Source organism: Scyliorhinus torazame, chromosome 5 (assembly GCF_047496885.1).
Source record: "Scyliorhinus torazame isolate Kashiwa2021f chromosome 5, sScyTor2.1, whole genome shotgun sequence".
Taxonomy (NCBI): domain Eukaryota; kingdom Metazoa; phylum Chordata; class Chondrichthyes; order Carcharhiniformes; family Scyliorhinidae; genus Scyliorhinus; species Scyliorhinus torazame.
The window spans coordinates 133,277,044-133,295,145 of NC_092711.1; the positions used below are offsets into that span (position 1 = coordinate 133,277,044).

The 18,102-nt window shown below is 52.1% G+C and overlaps 1 protein-coding gene across 1 annotated transcript in view; it reads right to left on the reverse strand.

The window, feature by feature from the left end:
- LOC140419817 (nuclear factor of activated T-cells, cytoplasmic 4-like) overlaps positions 1-18,102 on the reverse strand; it is a 637,302-nt gene that overhangs the window by 265,877 nt on the left and 353,323 nt on the right. The gene's annotated exons all lie outside the window — the stretch shown is intronic.

Sequence of the window (18,102 nt, forward strand, 5' to 3'; positions counted from 1 at the left end):
GATACAGAGTAAAGCTCCCTCTCCACTGTACCCCATCAAACACTCCCAGGACAGGTACAGCACGGGGTTAGATACAGAGTAAAGCTCCCTCTGCACTGTCCCCATCAAACACTCCCAGGACAGGTACAGCACGGGGTTAGATACAGCGTAAAGCTCCCTCTACACTGTCCCCATCAAACACTCCCAGGACAGGTACAGCACGGGGTTAGATACAGAGTAAAGCTCCCTCTACACTGTCCCCATCAAACACTCCCAGGACAGGTACAGCACGGGGTTAGATACAGAGTAAAGCTCCCTCTACACTGTCCCCATCAAACACTCCCAGGACAGGTACAGCACGGGGTTAGATACAGAGTAAAGCTCCCTCTACACTGTCCCCATCAAACACTCCCAGGACAGGTACAGCACGGGGTTAGATACAGAGTAAAGCTCCCTCTACACTGTCCCCATAAAACACTCCCAGGACAGGTACAGCACGGGGTTAGATACAGAGTAAAGCTCCCTCTCCACTGTACCCCATCAAACACTCCCAGGAAAGGTACAGCACGGGGTTAGATACAGAGTAAAGCTCCCTCTACACTGTCCCCATCAAACACTCCCAGGACAGGTACAGCACGGGGTTAGATACAGAGTAAAGCTCCCTCTACACTGTCCCCATCAAACACTCCCAGGACAGGTACAGCAGGGGGTTAGATACAGAGTAAAGCTCCCTCTACACTGTCCCCATAAAACACTCCCAGGACAGGTACAGCACGGGGTTAGATACAGAGTAAAGCTCCCTCTCCACTGTACCCCATCAAACACTCCCAGGACAGGTACAGCACGGGGTTAGATACAGAGTAAAGCTCCCTCTACACTGTCCCCATCAAACACTCCCAGGACAGGTACAGCATGGGGTTAGAAACTGAGTAAAGCTCCCTCTACATTGTCCCCATCACACACTCCCAGGACAGGTACAGCACGGGGTTAGATACAGAGTAAAGCTCCATCTACACTGTCCCCGTCAAACACTCCCAGGACAGGCACAGCACGGGGTTAGATACAGAGTAAAGCTCCCTCTACACTGTCCCCATCAAACACTCCCAGGACAGGTACAGCACGGGGTTAGATACAGAGTAAAGCTCCCTCTGCACTGTCCCCATCAAACACTCCCAGGACAGGTACAGCACGGGGTTAGATACAGAGTAAACCTCCCTCTATACTGTCCCCATCAAACACTCCCAGGACAGGTACAGCACGGGGTTAGATACAGAGTAAAGCTCCCTCTGCACTGTCCCCATCAAACACTCCCAGGACAGGTACAGCACGGGGTTAGATACAGAGTAAAGCTCCCTCTACACTGTCCCCATCAAACACTCCCAGGACAGGTACAGCACGGGGTTAGATACAGAGTAAAGCTCCCTCTGCACTGTCCCCATCAAAGACTCCCAGGACAGGTACAGCACGGGGTTAGATACAGAGTAAAGCTCCCTCTACACTGTCCCCATAAAACACGCCCAGGACAGGTACAGCACGGGGTTAGATACAGAGTAAAGCTCCCTCTACACTGTCCCCATCAAACACTCCCAGGACAGGTACAGCACGGGGTTAGAAACAGAGTAAAGCTCCCTCTACACTGTCCCCATCAAACACTCCCAGGACAGGTACAGCACGGGGTTAGATACAGAGTAAATCTCCCTCTACACTGTCCACATCAAACACTCCCAGGACAGGTACAGCACGGGGTTAGATACAGAGTAAAGCTCCCTCTACACTGTCCCCATCAAACACTCCCAGGACAGGTGCAGCACGGGGTTAGATACAGAGTAAAGCTCCCTCTACACTGTCCCCATCAAACACTCCCAGGACAGGAACAGCACGGGGTTAGATACAGAGTAAAGCTCCCTCTGCACTGTCCCCATCAAACACTCCCAGGACAGGTACAGCACGGGGTTAGATACAGAGTAAAGCTCCCTCTACACTGTCCCCACCAAACACTCCCAGGACAGGTACAGCACGGGGTTAGATACAGAGTAAAGCTCCCTCTGCACTGTCCCCATCAAACACTCCCAGGACAGGTACAGCACGGGGTTAGATACAGAGTAAAGCTCCCTCTACACTGTCCCCATAAAACACTCCCAGGACAGGTACAGCACGGGGTTAGATACAGAGTAAAGCTCCCTCTACACTGTCCCCATCAAACACTCCCAGGACAGGTACAGCACGGGGTTAGATACAGAGTAAAGCTCCCTCTACACTGTCCCCATCAAACACTCCCAGGACAGGTACAGCACGGGGTTAGATACAGAGTAAAGCTCCCTCTACACTGTCCCCATCAAACACTCCCAGGACAGGTACAGCACGGGGTTAGATACAGAGTAAAGCTCCCTCTACACTGTCCCCATCAAACACTCCCAGGACAGGTACAGCACGGGGTTAGATACAGAGTAAAGCTCCCTCTACACTGTCCCCATAAAACACTCCCAGGACAGGTACAGCACGGGGTTAGATACAGAGTAAAGCTCCCTCTCCACTGTACCCCATCAAACACTCCCAGGACAGGTACAGCACAGGGTTAGATACAGAGTAAAGCTCCCTCTACACTGTCCCCATCAAACACTCCCAGGACAGGTACAGCACGGGGTTAGATACAGAGTAAAGCTCCCTCTACACTGTCCCCATAAAACACTCCCAGGACAGGTACAGCACGGGGTTAGATACAGAGTAAAGCTCCCTCTCCACTGTACCATCAAACACTCCCAGGACAGGTACAGCACGGGGTTTGATACAGAGTAAAGCTACCTCTCCACTGTACCCCATCAAACACTCCCAGGACAGGTACAGCACGGGGTTAGATACAGAGTAAAGCTCCCTCTACACTGTCCCCATCAAACACTCCCAGGACAGGTACAGCAGGGGGTTAGATACAGAGTAAAGCTCCCTCTACACTGTCCCCATAAAACACTCCCAGGACAGGTACAGCACGGGGTTAGATACAGAGTAAAGCTCCCTCTCCACTGTACCCCATCAAACACTCCCAGGACAGGTACAGCACGGGGTTAGATACAGAGTAAAGCTCCCTCTACACTGTCCCCACCAAACACTCCCAGGACAGGTACAGCATGGGGTTAGAAACTGAGTAAAGCTCCCTCTACATTGTCCCCATCACACACTCCCAGGACAGGTACAGCACGGGGTTAGATACAGAGTAAAGCTCCATCTACACTGTCCCCGTCAAACACTCCCAGGACAGGTACAGCACGGGGTTAGATACAGAGTAAAGCTCCCTCTACACTGTCCCCATCAAACACTCCCAGGACAGGTACAACACGGGGTTAGATACAGAGTAAAGCTCCCTCTGCACTGTCCCCATCAAACATTCCCAGGACAGGTACAGCACGGGGTTAGATACAGAGTAAACCTCCCTCTATACTGTCCCCATCAAACACTCCCAGGACAGGTACAGCACGGGGTTAGATACAGAGTAAAGCTCCCTCTGCACTGTCCCCATCAAACACTCCCAGGACAGGTACAGCACGGGGTTAGATACAGAGTAAAGCTCCCTCTGCACTGTCCCCATCAAACACTCCCAGGACAGGTCCAGCACGGGGTTAGATACAGAGTAAAGCTCCCTCTACACTGTCCCCGTCAAACACTCCCAGGACAGGTACAGCACGGGGTTAGATACAGAGTAAAGCTCCCTCTACACTGTCCCCATCAAACACTCCCAGGACAGGGACAGCACGGGGGTAGATACAGAGTAAAGTTCCCTCTACACTGTCCCCATCAAACACTCCCAGGACAGGGACAGCACGGGGGTAGATACAGAGTAAAGTTCCCTCTACACTGTCCCCATCAAACACTCCCAGGACAGGTACAGCACGGGGTTAGATACAGAGTAAAGCTCCCTCTACACTGTCCCCATCAAACACTCCCAGGACAGGTACAGCACGGGGTTAGATACAGAGTAAAGCTCCCTCTACACTGTCCCCATCAAACACTCCCAGGACAGGGACAGCACGGGGGTAGATACAGAGCAAAGTTCCCTCTACACTGTCCCCATCAAACACTCCCAGGACAGGTACACACGGGGTTAGATACAGAGTAAAGCTCCCTCTACACTGTCCCCATCAAACACTCCCAGGACAGGTACAGCATGGGGTTAGATACAGAGTAAAGCTCCCTCTACACTGTCCCCATCAAACACTCCCAGGACAGGTACAGCACGGGGTTAGATACAGAGTAAAGCTCCCTCTGCACTGTCCCCATCAAACACTCCCAGGACAGGTACAGCACGGGGTTAGATACAGAGTAAAGCTCCCTCTACACTGTCCCCATCAAACACTCCCAGGACAGGTACAGCACGGGGTTAGATACAGAGTAAAGCTCCCTCTACACTGTCCCCATCAAACACTCCCAGTACAGGAACAGCACGGGGTTAGATACAGAGTAAAGCTCCCTCTGCACTGTCCCCATCAAACACTCCCAGGACAGGTACAGCACGGGGTTAGATACAGAGTAAAGCTCCCTCTATACTGTCCCCACCAAACACTCCCAGGACAGGTACAGCACGGGGTTAGATACAGAGTAAAGCTCCCTCTGCACTGTCCCCATCAAACACTCCCAGGACAGGTACAGCACGGGGTTAGATACAGAGTAAAGCTCCGTCTACACTGTCCCCATAAAACACTCCCAGGACAGGTACAGCACGGGGTTAGATACAGAGTAAAGCTCCCTCTACACTGTCCCCATCAAACACTCCCAGGACAGGTACAGCACGGGGTTAGATACAGAGTAAAGCTCCCTCTACACTGTCCCCATCAAACACTCCCAGGACAGGTACAGCACGGGGTTAGATACAGAGTAAAGCTCCCTCTACACTGTCCCCATCAAACACTCCCAGGACAGGTACAGCACGGGGTTAGATACAGAGTAAAGCTCCCTCTACACTGTCCCCATAAAACACTCCCAGGACAGGTACAGCACGGGGTTAGATACAGAGTAAAGCTCCGTCTACACTGTCCCCATAAAACACTCCCAGGACAGGTACAGCACGGGGTTAGATACAGAGTAAAGCTCCCTCTACACTGTCCCCATCAAACACTCCCAGGACAGGTACAGCACGGGGTTAGATACAGAGTAAAGCTCCCTCTACACTGTCCCCATCAAACACTCCCAGGACAGGTACAGCACGGGGTTAGATACAGAGTAAAGCTCCCTCAACACTGTCCCCATCAAACACTCCCAGGACAGGTACAGCACGGGGTTAGATACAGAGTAAAGCTCCCTCTACACTGTCCCCATCAAACACTCCCAGGACAGGTACAGCACGGGGTTAGATACAGAGTAAAGCTCCCTCTACACTGTCCCCATAAAACACTCCCAGGACAGGTACAGCACGGGGTTAGATACAGAGTAAAGCTCCCTCTCCACTGTACCCCATCAAACACTCCCAGGACAGGTACAGCACGGGGTTAGATACAGAGTAAAGCTCCCTCTACACTGTCCCCATCAAACACTCCCAGGACAGGTACAGCACGGGGTTAGATACAGAGTAAAGCTCCCTCTACACTGTCCCCATAAAACACTCCCAGGACAGGTACAGCACGGGGTTAGATACAGAGTAAAGCTCCCTCTCCACTGTACCATCAAACACTCCCAGGACAGGTACAGCACGGGGTTAGATACAGAGTAAAGCTCCCTCTCCACTGTACCCCATCAAACACTGCCAGGACAGGTACAGCACGGGGTTAGATACAGAGTAAAGCTCCCTCTACACTGTCCCCATCAAACACTCCCAGGACAGGTACAGCAGGGGGTTAGATACAGAGTAAACCTCCCTCTACACTGTCCCCATAAAACACTCCCATGACAGGTACAGCACGGGGTTAGATACAGAGTAAAGCTCCCTCTCCACTGTACCCCATCAAACACTCCCAGGACAGGTACAGCACGGGGTTAGATACAGAGTAAAGCTCCCTCTCCACTGTCCCCATCAAACACTCCCAGGACAGGTACAGCATGGGGTTAGATACAGAGTAAAGCTCCCTCTACACTGTCCCCATCAAACATTCCCAGGACAGCTACAGCACGGGGTTAGATACAGAGTAAAGCCCCCTCTACACTGTCCCCATCAAACATTCCCAGGACAGCTACAGCACGGGGTTAGATACAGAGTAAAGCTCCCTCTCCACTGTACCCCATCAAACACTCTCAGGACAGGTACAGCACGGGGTTAGATACAGAGTAAAGCTCCCTCTACACTGTCCCCATCAAACACTCCCAGGACAGGGACAGCACGGGGGTAGATACAGAGTAAAGTTCCCTCTACACTGTCCCCATCAAACACTCCCAGGACAGGTACAGAACGGGGTTAGATACAGAGTAAAGCTCCCTCTACACTGTCCTCATCAAACACTCCCAGGACAGGTACAGCACAGGGTTAGATACAGAGTAAAGCTCCCTCTACACTGTCCCCATCAAACACTCCCAGGACAGGTACAGCACGGGGTTAGATACAGAGTAAAGCTCCCTCTACACTGTCCCCATCAAACACTCCCAGGACAGGGACAGCACGGGGGTAGATACAGAGTAAAGTTCCCTCTACACTGTCCCCATCAAACACGCGCAGGACAGGTACACACGGGGTTAGATACAGAGTAAAGCTCCCTCTACACTGTCCCCATCAAACACTCCCAGGACAGGTACAGCATGGGGTTAGATACAGAGTAAAGCTCCCTCTACACTGTCCCCATCAAACACTCCCAGGACAGGTACAGCACGGGGTTAGATACAGAGTAAAGCTCCCTCTGCACTGTCCCCATCAAACACTCCCAGGACAGGTACAGCACGGGGTTAGATACAGAGTAAAGCTCCCTCTACACTGTCCCCATCAAACACTCCCAGGACAGGTACAGCACGGGGTTAGATACAGAGTAAAGCTCCCTCTACACTGTCCCCATCAAACACTCCCAGTACAGGAACAGCACGGGGTTAGATACAGAGTAAAGCTCCCTCTGCACTGTCCCCATCAAACACTCCCAGGACAGGTACAGCACGGGGTTAGATACAGAGTAAAGCTCCCTCTATACTGTCCCCACCAAACACTCCCAGGACAGGTACAGCACGGGGTTAGATACAGAGTAAAGCTCCCTCTGCACTGTCCCCATCAAACACTCCCAGGACAGGTACAGCACGGGGTTAGATACAGAGTAAAGCTCCCTCTACACTGTCCCCATCAAACACTCCCAGGACAGGTACAGCACGGGGTTAGATACAGAGTAAAGCTCCCTCTACACTGTCCCCATCAAACACTCCCAGGACAGGTACAGCACGGGGTTAGATACAGAGTAAAGCTCCCTCTACACTGTCCCCATCAAACACTCCCAGGACAGGTACAGCACGGGGTTAGATACAGAGTAAAGCTCCCTCTACACTGTCCCCATCAAACACTCCCAGTACAGGAACAGCACGGGGTTAGATACAGAGTAAAGCTCCCTCTGCACTGTCCCCATCAAACACTCCCAGGACAGGTACAGCACGGGCTTAGATACAGAGTAAAGCTCCCTCTATACTGTCCCCACCAAACACTCCCAGGACAGGTACAGCACGGGGTTAGATACAGAGTAAAGCTCCCTCTGCACTGTCCCCATCAAACACTCCCAGGACAGGTACAGCACGGGGTTAAATACAGAGTAAAGCTCCCTCTACACTGTCCCCATCAAACACTCCCAGGACAGGTACAGCACGGGGTTAGATACAGAGTAAAGCTCCCTCTGCACTGTCCCCATAAAACACTCCCAGGACAGGTACAGCACGGGGTTAGATACAGAGTAAAGCTCCCTCTACACTGTCCCCATCAAACACTCCCAGGACAGGTACAGCACGGGGTTAGATACAGAGTAAAGCTCCCTCTACACTGTCCCCATCAAACACTCCCAGGACAGGTACAGCACGGGGTTAGATATAGAGTAAAGCTCCCTCTACACTGTCCCCATCAAACACTCCCAGGACAGGTACAGCACGGGGTTAGATACAGATTAAAGCTCCCTCTACACTGTCCCCATCAAACACTCCCAGGACAGGTACAGCACGGGGTTAGATACAGAGTAAAGCTCCCTCTACACTGTCCCCATAAAACACTCCCAGGACAGGTACAGCACGGGGTTAGATACAGAGTAAAGCTCCCTCTCCACTGTACCCCATCAAACACTCCCAGGACAGGTACAGCACGGGGTTAGATACAGAGTAAAGCTCCCTCTACACTGTCCCCATCAAACACTCCCAGGACAGGTACAGCACGGGGTTAGATACAGAGTAAAGCTGCCTCTACACTGTCCCCATAAAACACTCCCAGGACAGGTACAGCACGGGGTTAGATACAGAGTAAAGCTCCCTCTCCACTGTACCATCAAACACTCCCAGGACAGGTACAGCACGGGGTTAGATACAGAGTAAAGCTCCCTCTCCACTGTACCCCATCAAACACTCCCAGGACAGGTACAGCACGGGGTTAGATACAGAGTAAAGCTCCCTCTGCACTGTCCCCATCAAACACGTCCCAGGACAGGTACAGCACGGGGTTAGATACAGCGTAAAGCTCCCTCTACACTGTCCCCATCAAACACTCCCAGGACAGGTACAGCACGGGGTTAGATACAGAGTAAAGCTCCCTCTACACTGTCCCCATCAAACACTCCCAGGACAGGTACAGCACGGGGTTAGATACAGAGTAAAGCTCCCTCTACACTGTCCCCATCAAACACTCCCAGGACAGGTACAGCACGGGGTTAGATACAGAGTAAAGCTCCCTCTACACTGTCCCCATCAAACACTCCCAGGACAGGTACAGCACGGGGTTAGATACAGAGTAAAGCTCCCTCTACACTGTCCCCATAAAACACTCCCAGGACAGGTACAGCACGGGGTTAGATACAGAGTAAAGCTCCCTCTCCACTGTACCCCATCAAACACTCCCAGGAAAGGTACAGCACGGGGTTAGATACAGAGTAAAGCTCCCTCTACACTGTCCCCATCAAACACTCCCAGGACAGGTACAGCACGGGGTTAGATACAGAGTAAAGCTCCCTCTACACTGTCCCCATCAAACACTCCCAGGACAGGTACAGCAGGGGGTTAGATACAGAGTAAAGCTCCCTCTACACTGTCCCCATAAAACACTCCCAGGACAGGTACAGCACGGGGTTAGATACAGAGTAAAGCTCCCTCTCCACTGTACCCCATCAAACACTCCCAGGACAGGTACAGCACGGGGTTAGATACAGAGTAAAGCTCCCTCTACACTGTCCCCATCAAACACTCCCAGGACAGGTACAGCATGGGGTTAGAAACTGAGTAAAGCTCCCTCTACATTGTCCCCATCACACACTCCCAGGACAGGTACAGCACGGGGTTAGATACAGAGTAAAGCTCCATCTACACTGTCCCCGTCAAACACTCCCAGGACAGGCACAGCACGGGGTTAGATACAGAGTAAAGCTCCCTCTACACTGTCCCCATCAAACACTCCCAGGACAGGTACAGCACGGGGTTAGATACAGAGTAAAGCTCCCTCTGCACTGTCCCCATCAAACACTCCCAGGACAGGTACAGCACGGGGTTAGATACAGAGTAAACCTCCCTCTATACTGTCCCCATCAAACACTCCCAGGACAGGTACAGCACGGGGTTAGATACAGAGTAAAGCTCCCTCTGCACTGTCCCCATCAAACACTCCCAGGACAGGTACAGCACGGGGTTAGATACAGAGTAAAGCTCCCTCTACACTGTCCCCATCAAACACTCCCAGGACAGGTACAGCACGGGGTTAGATACAGAGTAAAGCTCCCTCTGCACTGTCCCCATCAAAGACTCCCAGGACAGGTACAGCACGGGGTTAGATACAGAGTAAAGCTCCCTCTACACTGTCCCCATAAAACACGCCCAGGACAGGTACAGCACGGGGTTAGATACAGAGTAAAGCTCCCTCTACACTGTCCCCATCAAACACTCCCAGGACAGGTACAGCACGGGGTTAGAAACAGAGTAAAGCTCCCTCTACACTGTCCCCATCAAACACTCCCAGGACAGGTACAGCACGGGGTTAGATACAGAGTAAAGCTCCCTCTACACTGTCCACATCAAACACTCCCAGGACAGGTACAGCACGGGGTTAGATACAGAGTAAAGCTCCCTCTACACTGTCCCCATCAAACACTCCCAGGACAGGTGCAGCACGGGGTTAGATACAGAGTAAAGCTCCCTCTACACTGTCCCCATCAAACACTCCCAGGACAGGAACAGCACGGGGTTAGATACAGAGTAAAGCTCCCTCTGCACTGTCCCCATCAAACACTCCCAGGACAGGTACAGCACGGGGTTAGATACAGAGTAAAGCTCCCTCTACACTGTCCCCACCAAACACTCCCAGGACAGGTACAGCACGGGGTTAGATACAGAGTAAAGCTCCCTCTGCACTGTCCCCATCAAACACTCCCAGGACAGGTACAGCACGGGGTTAGATACAGAGTAAAGCTCCCTCTACACTGTCCCCATAAAACACTCCCAGGACAGGTACAGCACGGGGTTAGATACAGAGTAAAGCTCCCTCTACACTGTCCCCATCAAACACTCCCAGGACAGGTACAGCACGGGGTTAGATACAGAGTAAAGCTCCCTCTACACTGTCCCCATCAAACACTCCCAGGACAGGTACAGCACGGGGTTAGATACAGAGTAAAGCTCCCACTACACTGTCCCCATCAAACACTCCCAGGACAGGTACAGCACGGGGTTAGATACAGAGTAAAGCTCCCTCTACACTGTCCCCATCAAACACTCCCAGGACAGGTACAGCACGGGGTTAGATACAGAGTAAAGCTCCCTCTACACTGTCCCCATAAAACACTCCCAGGACAGGTACAGCACGGGGTTAGATACAGAGTAAAGCTCCCTCTCCACTGTACCCCATCAAACACTCCCAGGACAGGTACAGCACAGGGTTAGATACAGAGTAAAGCTCCCTCTACACTGTCCCCATCAAACACTCCCAGGACAGGTACAGCACGGGGTTAGATACAGAGTAAAGCTCCCTCTACACTGTCCCCATAAAACACTCCCAGGACAGGTACAGCACGGGGTTAGATACAGAGTAAAGCTCCCTCTCCACTGTACCATCAAACACTCCCAGGACAGGTACAGCACGGGGTTTGATACAGAGTAAAGCTACCTCTCCACTGTACCCCATCAAACACTCCCAGGACAGGTACAGCACGGGGTTAGATACAGAGTAAAGCTCCCTCTACACTGTCCCCATCAAACACTCCCAGGAAAGGTACAGCAGGGGGTTAGATACAGAGTAAAGCTCCCTCTACACTGTCCCCATAAAACACTCCCAGGACAGGTACAGCACGGGGTTAGATACAGAGTAAAGCTCCCTCTCCACTGTACCCCATCAAACACTCCCAGGACAGGTACAGCACGGGGTTAGATACAGAGTAAAGCTCCCTCTACACTGTCCCCACCAAACACTCCCAGGACAGGTACAGCATGGGGTTAGAAACTGAGTAAAGCTCCCTCTACATTGTCCCCATCACACACTCCCAGGACAGGTACAGCACGGGGTTAGATACAGAGTAAAGCTCCATCTACACTGTCCCCGTCAAACACTCCCAGGACAGGTACAGCACGGGGTTAGATACAGAGTAAAGCTCCCTCTACACTGTCCCCATCAAACACTCCCAGGACAGGTACAACACGGGGTTAGATACAGAGTAAAGCTCCCTCTGCACTGTCCCCATCAAACATTCCCAGGACAGGTACAGCACGGGGTTAGATACAGAGTAAACCTCCCTCTATACTGTCCCCATCAAACACTCCCAGGACAGGTACAGCACGGGGTTAGATACAGAGTAAAGCTCCCTCTGCACTGTCCCCATCAAACACTCCCAGGACAGGTACAGCACGGTGTTAGATACAGAGTAAAGCTCCCTCTACACTGTCCCCATCAAACACTCCCAGGACAGGTACAGCACGGGGTTAGATACAGAGTAAAGCTCCCTCTACACTGTCCCCGTCAAACACTCCCAGGACAGGTACAGCACGGGGTTAGATACAGAGTAAAGCTCCCTCTACACTGTCCCCATCAAACACTCCCAGGACAGGGACAGCACGGGGGTAGATACAGAGTAAAGTTCCCTCTACACTGTCCCCATCAAACACTCCCAGGACAGGGACAGCACGGGGGTAGATACAGAGTAAAGTTCCCTCTACACTGTCCCCATCAAACACTCCCAGGACAGGTACAGCACGGGGTTAGATACAGAGTAAAGCTCCCTCTACACTGTCCCCATCAAACACTCCCAGGACAGGTACAGCACGGGGTTAGATACAGAGTAAAGCTCCCTCTACACTGTCCCCATCAAACACTCCCAGGACAGGGACAGCACGGGGGTAGATACAGAGTAAAGTTCCCTCTACACTGTCCCCATCAAACACTCCCAGGACAGGTACACACGGGGTTAGATACAGAGTAAAGCTCCCTCTACACTGTCCCCATCAAACACTCCCAGGACAGGTACAGCATGGGGTTAGATACAGAGTAAAGCTCCCTCTACACTGTCCCCATCAAACACTCCCAGGACAGGTACAGCACGGGGTTAGATACAGAGTAAAGCTCCCTCTGCACTGTCCCCATCAAACACTCCCAGGACAGGTACAGCACGGGGTTAGATACAGAGTAAAGCTCCCTCTACACTGTCCCCATCAAACACTCCCAGGACAGGTACAGCACGGGGTTAGATACAGAGTAAAGCTCCCTCTACACTGTCCCCATCAAACACTCCCAGTACAGGAACAGCACGGGGTTAGATACAGAGTAAAGCTCCCTCTGCACTGTCCCCATCAAACACTCCCAGGACAGGTACAGCACGGGGTTAGATACAGAGTAAAGCTCCCTCTATACTGTCCCCACCAAACACTCCCAGGACAGGTACAGCACGGGGTTAGATACAGAGTAAAGCTCCCTCTGCACTGTCCCCATCAAACACTCCCAGGACAGGTACAGCACGGGGTTAGATACAGAGTAAAGCTCCCTCTACACTGTCCCCATAAAACACTCCCAGGACAGGTACAGCACGGGGTTAGATACAGAGTAAAGCTCCCTCTACACTGTCCCCATCAAACACTCCCAGGACAGGTACAGCACGGGGTTAGATACAGAGTAAAGCTCCCTCTACACTGTCCCCATCAAACACTCCCAGGACAGGTACAGCACGGGGTTAGATACAGAGTAAAGCTCCCTCTACACTGTCCCCATCAAACACTCCCAGGACAGGTACAGCACGGGGTTAGATACAGAGTAAAGCTCCCTCTACACTGTCCCCATCAAACACTCCCAGGACAGGTACAGCACGGGGTTAGATACAGAGTAAAGCTCCCTCTACACTGTCCCCATAAAACACTCCCAGGACAGGTACAGCACGGGGTTAGATACAGAGTAAAGCTCCCTCTCCACTGTACCCCATCAAACACTCCCAGGACAGGTACAGCACGGGGTTAGATACAGAGTAAAGCTCCCTCTACACTGTCCCCATCAAACACTCCCAGGACAGGTACAGCACGGGGTTAGATACAGAGTAAAGCTCCCTCTACACTGTCCCCATAAAACACTCCCAGGACAGGTACAGCACGGGGTTAGATACAGAGTAAAGCTCCCTCTCCACTGTACCCCATCAAACACTCCCAGGACAGGTACAGCACGGGGTTAGATACAGAGTAAAGCTCCCTCTCCACTGTCCCCATCAAACACTCCCAGGACAGGTACAGCATGGGGTTAGATACAGAGTAAAGCTCCCTCTACACTGTCCCCATCAAACATTCCCAGGACAGCTACAGCACGGGGTTAGATACAGAGTAAAGCCCCCTCTACACTGTCCCCATCAAACATTCCCAGGACAGCTACAGCACGGGGTTAGATACAGAGTAAAGCTCCCTCTCCACTGTACCCCATCAAACACTCTCAGGACAGGTACAGCACGGGGTTAGATACAGAGTAAAGCTCCCTCTACACTGACCCCATCAAACACTCCCAGGACAGGTACAGCACGGGGTTAGATACAGAATAAAGCTCCCTCTACACTGTCCCCATCAAACACTCCCAGGACAGGTACAGCACGGGATTAGATACAGAGTAAAGCTCCCTCTACACTGTCCCCATCAAACACTCCCAGGACAGGTACAGCACGGGGTTAGATACAGAGTAAAGCCCCCTCTACACTGTCCCCATCAAACATTCCCAGTACAGCTACAGCACGGGGTTAGATACAGAGTATAGCTCCCTCTCCACTGTACCCCATCAAACACTCCCAGGACAGGTACAGCAAGGGGTTAGATACAGAGTAAAGCTCCCTCTACACTGTCCCCATCAAACACTCCCAGGACAGCTACAGCACGGGGTTAGATACAGAGTAAAGCCCCCTCTACACTGTCCCCATCAAACACTCCCAGGACAGGTACAGCACGGGGTTAGATACAGAGTAAAGCCCCCTCTACACTGTCCCCATCAAACACTCCCAGGACAGGTACAGCACGGGGTTAGATACAGAGTAAAGCTCCCTCTACACTGTCCCCATCAAACACTCCCAGGACAGCTACAGCACGGGGTTAGATACAGAGTAAAGCCCCCTCTACACTGTCCCCATCAAACACTCCCAGGACAGCTACAGCACGGGGTTAGATACAGAGTGAAGCTCCCTCTACACTGTCCCCATCAAACACTCCCAGGACAGGTACAGCACGGGGTTAGATACAGAGTAAAGCGCCCTCTCCACTGTACCCCATCAAACACTCCCAGGACAGGTACAGCACGGGGTTAGATACAGAGTAAAGCTCCCTCTACACTGTCCCCATCAAACACTCCCAGGACAGGTACAGCACGGGATTAGATACAGAGTAAAGCTCCCTCTACACTGTCCCCATCAAACACTCCCAGGACAGGTACAGCACGGGGTTAGATACAGAGTAAAGCTCCCTCTACACTGTCCCCATCAAACACTCCCAGGACAGGTACAGCACGGGATTAGATACAGAGTAAAGCTCCCTCTACACTGTCCCCATCAAACACTCCCAGGACAGGTACAGCACGGGGTTAGATACAGAGTAAAGCTCCCTCTACACTGTCCCCATCAAACACTCCCAGGACAGGTACAGCACGGGGTTAGATACAGAGTAAAGCTCCCTCTACACTGTCCCCATCAAACACTCCCAGGACAGGTACAGCACGGGGTTAGATACAGAGTAAAGCTCCCTCTCCGCTGTACCCCATCAAACACTCCCAGGACAGGTACAGCACGGGGTTAGATACAGAGTAAAGCTCCCTCTACACTGTCCCCATCAAACACTCCCAGGACAGGTACAGCACGGGATTAGATACAGAGTAAAGCTCCCTCTACACTGTCCCCATCAAACACTCCCAGGACAGGTACAGCACGGGGTTAGATACAGAGTAAAGCTCCCTCTACACTGTCCCCATCAAACACTCCCAGGACAGGTACAGCACGGGATGAGATACAGAGTAAAGCTCCCTCTACACTGTCCCCATCAAACACTCCCAGGACAGGTACAGCACGGGGTTAGATACAGAGTAAAGCTCCCTCTACACTGTCCCCAACAAACACTCCCAGGACAGGTACAGCACGGGGTTAGATACAGAGTAAAGGTCCCTCTACACTGTCCCCATCAAACACTCCCAGGACAGCTACAGCACGGGGTTAGATACAGAGTAAAGCTCCCTCTACACTGTCCCCATCAAACACTCCCAGGACAGCTACAGCACGGGGTTAGATACAGAATAAAGCTCCCTCTACACTGTCCCCATCAAACACTCCCAGGACAGGGACAGCACGGGGTTAGATACAGAGTAAATCTCCCTCTACACTGTCCCCATCAAACACTCCCAGGACAGGTACACCACGGGGTTAGATACAGAGTAAAGCCCCCTCTACACTGTCCCCATCAAACACTCCCAGGACAGGTACAGCACGGGGTTAGATACAGAGTAAAGCTCCCTCTACACTGTCCCCATCAAACACTCCCAGGACTGGTACAGCACGGGGTTAGATACAGAGTAAAGCTCCCTCTATACTGTCCCCATCAAACACTCCCAGGAGAGGTACAGCACGGGGTTAGATACAGAGTAAAGCTCCCTCTACACTGTCCACATCAAACACTCCCAGGACAGGTACAGCACGGGGTTAGATGCAGAGTAAAGCTTCCTCTACACTGTCCCCATCAAACACTCCCAGGACAGGTACAGCACGGGGTTAGATACAGAGTAAAGCTCCCTCTACACTGTCCCCATCAAACACTCCCAGGACAGCTACAGCACGGGGTTAGATACAGAGTAAAGCCCCCTCTACACTGTCCCCATCAAACACTCCCAGGACAGGTACAGCACGGGGTTAGATACAGAGTAAAGCCCCCTCTACACTGTCCCCATCAAACACTCCCAGGACAGGTACAGCACGGGGTTAGATACAGAGTAAAGCTCCCTCTACACTGTCCCCATCAAACACTCCCAGGACAGCTACAGCACGGGGTTAGATACAGAGTAAAGCCCCCTCTACACTGTCCCCATCAAACACTCCCAGGACAGCTACAGCACGGGGTTAGATACAGAGTGAAGCTCCCTCTACACTGTCCCCATCAAACACTCCCAGGACAGGTACAGCACGGGGTTAGATACAGAGTAAAGCGCCCTCTCCACTGTACCCCATCAAACACTCCCAGGACAGGTACAGCACGGGGTTAGATACAGAGTAAAGCTCCCTCTACACTGTCCCCATCAAACACTCCCAGGACAGGTACAGCACGGGATTAGATACAGAGTAAAGCTCCCTCTACACTGTCCCCATCAAACACTCCCAGGACAGGTACAGCACGGGGTTAGATACAGAGTAAAGCTCCCTCTACACTGTCCCCATCAAACACTCCCAGGACAGGTACAGCACGGGATTAGATACAGAGTAAAGCTCCCTCTACACTGTCCCCATCAAACACTCCCAGGACAGGTACAGCACGGGGTTAGATACAGAGTAAAGCTCCCTCTACACTGTCCCCATCAAACACTCCCAGGACAGGTACAGCACGGGGTTAGATACAGAGTAAAGCTCCCTCTACACTGTCCCCATCAAACACTCCCAGGACAGGTACAGCACGGGGTTAGATACAGAGTAAAGCTCCCTCTCCGCTGTACCCCATCAAACACTCCCAGGACAGGTACAGCACGGGGTTAGATACAGAGTAAAGCTCCCTCTACACTGTCCCCATCAAACACTCCCAGGACAGGTACAGCACGGGATTAGATACAGAGTAAAGCTCCCTCTACACTGTCCCCATCAAACACTCCCAGGACAGGTACAGCACGGGGTTAGATACAGAGTAAAGCTCCCTCTACACTGTCCCCATCAAACACTCCCAGGACAGGTACAGCACGGGATGAGATACAGAGTAAAGCTCCCTCTACACTGTCCCCATCAAACACTCCCAGGACAGGTACAGCACGGGGTTAGATACAGAGTAAAGCTCCCTCTACACTGTCCCCAACAAACACTCCCAGGACAGGTACAGCACGGGGTTAGATACAGAGTAAAGGTCCCTCTACACTGTCCCCATCAAACACTCCCAGGACAGCTACAGCACGGGGTTAGATACAGAGTAAAGCTCCCTCTACACTGTCCCCATCAAACACTCCCAGGACAGCTACAGCACGGGGTTAGATACAGAATAAAGCTCCCTCTACACTGTCCCCATCAAACACTCCCAGGACAGGGACAGCACGGGGTTAGATACAGAGTAAATCTCCCTCTACACTGTCCCCATCAAACACTCCCAGGACAGGTACACCACGGGGTTAGATACAGAGTAAAGCCCCCTCTACACTGTCCCCATCAAACACTCCCAGGACAGGTACAGCACGGGGTTAGATACAGAGTAAAGCTCCCTCTACACTGTCCCCATCAAACACTCCCAGGACTGGTACAGCACGGGGTTAGATACAGAGTAAAGCTCCCTCTATACTGTCCCCATCAAACACTCCCAGGAGAGGTACAGCACGGGGTTAGATAC